Source organism: Adiantum capillus-veneris, chromosome 1, assembly GCF_014529385.1.
Source record: "Adiantum capillus-veneris isolate H3 chromosome 1, ASM1452938v2, whole genome shotgun sequence".
Classification (NCBI taxonomy): Eukaryota; Viridiplantae; Streptophyta; class Polypodiopsida; order Polypodiales; family Pteridaceae; genus Adiantum; species Adiantum capillus-veneris.
Window position 1 is genome coordinate 18,733,805 of NC_140931.1, and position 5,441 is coordinate 18,739,245.

At 47.1% G+C, this 5,441-nt stretch overlaps 1 pseudogene; it reads left to right on the forward strand.

Moving 5' to 3' along the window:
* Positions 1 to 3,152: 3,152 nt before the first annotated feature.
* LOC147464387 (protein EXORDIUM-like 2 pseudogene) lies at positions 3,153 to 4,579 on the forward strand (annotated as a pseudogene).
* Positions 4,580 to 5,441: the final 862 nt, after the last annotated feature.

Here is a 5,441-nt window from a genome sequence, read left to right on the forward strand (position 1 = left end):
TGCAGTATTTTTTCTTCTACCAACCAATTCAAAGAATCGGCTAAGGTGGTGAATAGGAGAGGAGCCAGAGGGCAATTTTGTCTTACCGATCTGTTGAGTGGGAATGTGTCCGACAGTCCATTGTTAATAGCCACTCTAGCTTGGGCATTTCCAAGAAGCATTTGCACATACCTTACAATCCTGGGGCCAAATCCCATCATTACTAGACAATCGAGAATGAAAGACCATTCTAGCCTGTCATAGGCTTTGTCAAAGTCAGCCTTGACGAAGACGTAGTCTTGTTTAGATTCTTCAGCGAATTCTATTCCACATTGCAATTACTGCTTCCATTAGCCTTTGCCCTTTGATGAATCCTTTTTGCTCGGAGCATAGCCGCTCAGCAATGGCTGAAGAAATTCTGAGAGCTATGGTCTTGGCAAAAATTTTGTAGGCAGAGTTTAGCATTGTCAGTGGTCTCTAGTTGGATAGCATTTCCTTCGGGCCTTTTTTGTGTAGCAATTTAATAATACCTTTGTTGAGTTGAATCGGGAGGGCTCCATGTTTTACAGATTCTACCCATACAATGAGCAAGATTGGTGCAATAGAATCTCTAAAGGTTTGATAGAACTCAACAGGGAGGCCGTCAAATCTTAGGCTAAGAGAATCAATGGCTCTTTTGATTTCACCTAACGACAGCTCCGAGTCAATTTGGGCACTTAGATGAGGAGGGACAACTCTTTTCCTGCAGTTCCGAATGATTCTTCTAGCCAGTTTGAGAGCTTCATCCTGCGTTTCTAGTGGGCTGAAAATTGTGCGAAGTGCTCTCTTGCCGTTTCTAGATTCTCCTCTTCCGATGTGGCTTTCCCTTTTTCCCTTACCAACATTGGGACTAGTTCTCTCTGATGCTTCTTCCTAGGCTTCTGAACATAGCCTTGGAGGGTTTGTCCACCTTCCCTACCCACAATTCTCGAAAGACAACGTTGGTGTGGTGGAGAGTAACTTCTTCTTCTATCTTAAGCTAATGCCTAAGAGTGACTATTTTATTCTGAACGACTGTTCCCTCATTGTTGCAGGCTTCAAGTTCTATGAGTTCATTATAGATAGCGTCCTTCCTTTTCCTTCGTATCTCTGTTACCCTTTTGCTAAATGAGACCAGGGAGTGTTGGGTGTTGGCAATAGCCAGATTCCAAGCCTTTGATGGTGTGAAACCCTTCGAGAAGGCTTGAGCCCACATTGCTTTGATGTTTTCCTGCACCTCCCCTTACCGAAACAGAGATGAGTCGGTGTGGAACCAGTGATTCCGAACCTTGTTGCATCTGTTGTCCAAGGTGATGATTAGGGGGTAGTGATCAAAAGCACAGGAGGTGAGCCTGGTTGCTGCTTTAGCTTTGTTAAATTGTCTAGCTAGAGGCATGCTTAAGTAGCATTTGTCTAGTCTAGCCGTTCGAGCAAGATTACCTCTCGAGTAGTTTTGGTAGTTGAATTCTCCAGGTGTGCCAACATCCCATAGGTCTAGTTGCTCCTTGAGGTTCTCCCATTCTTGTTTCTCTGTCCCTGCCACTGTTTGCCCTTTCATTAGGTACCGATCCTCAATGGTCTCTACCATGTTAAAGTCCCCCATTAGAATGGTCTGTCCCTTAAGTTGGGCGAGTTGTCTCCACAGATTGGTCCTATCTTTGATAGAGCCACCTGCATATATGGACACCATAAGGCACCTGATAGGGGCCTCTATGGCTAGTGCTACCCATAAATCTCCTGAAGACCAGTTCAGAGGAATTCCCATGGTAGTTCCTCCTGATCCTCTGTTGTGTGAGGAGTGAAACCACTGATGCTCCTTGGATATCGATTGAAGCCTCTGCTCCAGCTCCTGACCTGCTATTTTGACTTCTTGGAGGCCTACCACGTCCACCAAGTAGTTCTGTGTCCATGCTTTAATCTTCTTAGCTTTGTTGGGGTCGGACAACCGCTTTATGTTCCACAAGAGTAGCTTCATTTGTTACTTATTCTATCTTCTCTGTTTTTGCTATGAGCCCTAGGAGAGGCTGAGTTACTGAGTTGTGGCTCCATTTGTTGTCTTTTTGTACTTCCATTGGCGAGGGGCCTGCCTTGGGTTTGCCTACATGGCTAGGGGCCACATTCTCTTTGTTGTGGTCATTGTTGCTACATGTTTTGTTAAGATCTATGGCAGTGGCTCTGTCTGGTCTGTTAACTTGCTCTTCCAGCCGTGATTGTGTGTCTTCTTCCTCCTCGGAGTCCTGACCAATCGAGTCTGCCACTTCAAAGTCTTCCTATTCAAGAAGTGAGGCTAGTAGTGCATACTTGTTGGACTGCCTAGGGTTAGCTCTATCGTTTGCTTGCTTTTTTGCAGTGGTCGTGGTACTCTGGTAGTCTGAGCGGGGACTGCTACTGCTCGTGATTGATTATTGCGCTCATTTTTTTTTCAGAGCTGGTTTGGTTTGTTCCTGGTTTAGGGTTCTTGATCAAGCAGTCCCGAACAAAGTGACCTTTAGTTCCACAATGAAAGCATGCATTTGGCAGGTATTTGTAACTCAATGGTTGTTGAAAGCATTTCCCATCATCTAGGGCGATCACCATAGCTTTCGGGAGATCCTCTGAGATGACCATCTCGATTAGGGCTTGACGGTGCCAGGAAGGGATGTAATCTCCCTGTGGGCGCCCTCCTAAGACCTTACCGAGTTGAGAACCAATCAACCTAAGGTGGTTGTGAAAGTGTAATGGTAGGTTCGGGAACTCTACACACACAGGGAAGTGCGAGAGCGCGTCTCTCTCGGCATTGTGTTCCTTATGCCATTTGAATAGGCACCGGGGGGATGTACGTAGAAGCCACTGTCCCGAGCTGAGAACCCTAAAGGCCATGTCTACGTTTTTTAATACAAAAACGTAATGATTCTTGGGCAGGGCCTGAATGGTTACAAGAACTTACAACTTACAACTGGGATTTATACCAAAATTTTATAACTAAAATACACAATTTTTAATCTTGATTTACAAGGGCCAATAAAATTATAACCGGGAAATTTACGGGAAGGCATATTTTTCCAGATGTTTTCTGCAGTCTGCATCATGTGGGACATAACGCCGAACGGTGGGATTAAATTAAAACCAGGAACAAAAACGCCGAAGGGTTGTCGAGACTGGAACAAAATGGTGAAAATGCGAGAGAATGCCTGTTGGCCTCCCTTGCGCACCAACCAGCAACTGCACATGCCTCCAACTCCTGGATGCGCTGTTGTGTTGTCCTCCTACACTGCCATAGTTCAGCTCTCTTCTGTTATATATACAGAGAGGAAGAGCTTCCATGCTTAAAGTAAAGTCTCCTTCTTCAGGCTTTTCTCTAAGCGTGCCCTGTTCTGCCTTACATTCCCAAAGCGGGCGAGCTTTCCCTTTTGTTCATTGCAGAGGACCAAAGGTTCCTCTGGCTCCATCTCCTCCCCTTCTGGCCTGGTTCCCGCCCCCCCTTTTTCTTGCTTCTCCCATGGCTCTGCGCAGGGCATCTGCTTTCCTCTTCTGCTTCCTCGCTGCCTTCCTTTGCCCTCCTTCGATGGCCGCTAAGCCCCACGCCCTCAATCTGTACTTCCAGAGCCTCTCCCTGGTTACCCCAGCTCCCCTGCTTCTGCCCTACCGAAATGGCCCTGTTTTGTCCGGACAAGCGACTCTGGATGTTCACCTCATCTGGTATGGCAACTTCTCTACCTCCCAGAAGGCCATTTTGGTAGATTTCCTGCATTCCTTCTCGTCGCCGGCGGTGGGCAACAACTCTGGGCATGCTGTGAGTGCATGGTGGACTACCACCACTGGCTACATTGACTCATTCGGCCGCGGGGTCATCCCAACGGTGAAGCTGGATGGGCAGGTCGATGATGCAGCATACTCACAGAGCAAGACCCTCAAGCCTGTGGACATAGAGAATCTCATCCTCCATAACATCCATTCGGGCACCTTCCCGAGTAGCTCCAAGGCATTGTACGTTGTGCTCACTGCGGCGGATGTGTATGTAGATGGGTTTTGTTTGAACTCATGTGGGTTTCATGCATATACATTCCCATCGGAGGCAACAGGGGACAAGATGCTGCCATATGCCTGGGTGGGAAATGCAGAGACGCAATGTCCAGGGCAATGTGCTTGGCCCTTTGCGAATGCCGATTTCGGCCCTCAGACACCCCCGCTCCAAGCCCCAAATTCCGACATTGGCATTGATGGCATGATCATCAATCTGGCAACTGTCATCGCCGGAGCTGCAACCAACCCTTTCAATACAGGCTACTACCAGGGAGATGCTGCTGACCCACTGGAGGCGGTCTCAGCATGCACTGGCATTTTTGGGAAGGGGGCGTATCCGGGCTACCCTGGAGAGCTCCTTACGCATTCTGCCACTGGTTCTAGCTTCAATGCACATGGTGTGAACGAGCGTCGGTTTCTCATCCCAGCAATGTGGAACCCTTCCTCCCTCAACTGCATGCCCCTCTAGAGCCATTCTCATACCATATACAAGGTGTATCCATTCTAATGGATGTACAGCCACAGTTTAACCATAATGATGCATGCTGGTTATGAGCATGAAGACCTTGCTTGCCTCTAATTCCTAAGTACTTTATCTTCTCCCCTACAAGGAGAGGTGACTGACTGACAGTTCGTTAAGACGGTACATGATGTTTCCAAAGCTTATGTTTTCGCTTTAATGGTGTTGGAAAAGTGCTGAAATTCTCTCTTAGCCAGGTGAAATACCGCAATTGCAAGCATGTGTGGACGACGTGTAGTGTTCAATTCTTGTTTCAAACTCTGGTCTGGAAAGGCATTACAATGCATCAAGCTGAGAACTTCAGAGGGGTCCCGAAGAGTGATATTAGTTGGACAAGAAGATAAACATGACGATGTGTTTTTAGTAGAAGGAGCAATTCATGATGAGATGAAAATGACCCCTCTAGAGTCTATGGCACAAGTTTGAGTATATGCCCTTGTTCAGTTTTCTAGAGCTTAGAATGATAGTACATATTTAATGAGTTTTATTTGGTGCTGTAAACATTTTTGAAGGCTTCAATGCCCTCAGGAGGTACTTTTACCCTACAGTGAAGGGCATAAATAATTCTATTCTAACCTTCTAAAGAAGAGGAAGGGGTAATAGTTCGAATGCAACAAGAGTAGGCTCGTGACGGGACGTCTCTTCTGCTGAGCACCGAAAAGCTATGGTGACCTAAGCCCGTCATGTCCCTCCTTCCCATCACCCCCTCTAACAATGGGGGTGTAGTACCCTCCCCTCATCATGAGAATGCCTGGTGGTCTTCTAACCCGTTGCCTTGTTAAGCCAGAATCTTGGCCCCGCTTTCCAATAATGTTTGTCTAGCTTGTTCATGCAACAACTCTTTCAAAATCTCCCCCAAGGCTTCGTCGAGCAGATTCAGGAGGCTTGGAAGAACGGGGATGTCACCTCAAAGGGTCCTCCC